We start from the raw sequence: 939 nt of genomic DNA on the forward strand, positions 1-939 counted from the left end.
TTGATTTTTATTATATGCTTCTTTATCTTATGATAAGTTAAAAGTGGTTTTGAAGACTGAACGATACCACAATATTACGAAATAGTTTTGTCCCATCAGTATAATAATGACAATAATTTATTTATTTGTTTATCTTCTTCTTTTACTGGCATAAAAGGCGCATGAGGCTGCCATTGGCCTACTCAACGGCCCCAACCATCTTTATCTATCTTCTGTAAGGGCAACTGGGATCCTCAGTTATCCCAGATCCCGCCTCCCAGGATCCCATCATCGGCCCTTCGGCCTACCACGCTGCCGCACACTATCCGGAACATAACTTTACAGTTTATGTGCCACTCTTTCCTTGCTCATCCTCATTACATGGCCAAACCATTTAAGCCTCTGTATCCTTATGTACGCGGAGATGCTACATTCCTTATAGAGCCCAAAAAGTTCACCATTTCCCCCTTATTTATTTGTTTATGGGGCAGCACAAATAGAGTTAGTCTGTAAAATATATAAAATATATAATCAATTGTAGTAATTTTACAAAAATGGTGAGTCAAAGATCATTTATACAAATTAATAACAAACATACCCAAGCAGAGCTATCTACATTTGTCAGAATAAAACAATAAAACAAAAACGTCACTTCATATAAAAATATTTTATTGTGAACATAGGTATCCAGCTGCAAGCAAATGATTTTGTGTTACACACATAAAAAGAAGTTTAAGATCCAATCCTGAGGGTATAGACAGAAATGCATACAACTGATTTTGGTTAATATTGCTAAGTTTCGCAATATTAACCAATCCTCTAATGCCGTTCCATCACAAGCTGGACAAAGTTTCTGTGGATCCAAAGCATATCTGTGTGGACCGACACTTAAAGTAATTGCATATTTACCGGAGAGTCATAGTTGGGTAATTATTCTCAAGTAAGCTATGAGGTATCTGA

General features: G+C 36.3%; 1 protein-coding gene across 1 annotated transcript in view; it reads left to right on the plus strand.

Moving 5' to 3' along the window:
* The window catches only part of LOC106685136 (uncharacterized), a gene marked incomplete in the record, with an annotated part of 36,990 nt that overhangs the window by 20,412 nt on the left and 15,639 nt on the right, over window positions 1-939 (plus strand).

Source organism: Halyomorpha halys, unplaced genomic scaffold (assembly GCF_000696795.3).
Source record: "Halyomorpha halys isolate HHAL.00 unplaced genomic scaffold, Hhal_1.1 Scaffold662.1, whole genome shotgun sequence".
Taxonomy (NCBI): domain Eukaryota; kingdom Metazoa; phylum Arthropoda; class Insecta; order Hemiptera; family Pentatomidae; genus Halyomorpha; species Halyomorpha halys.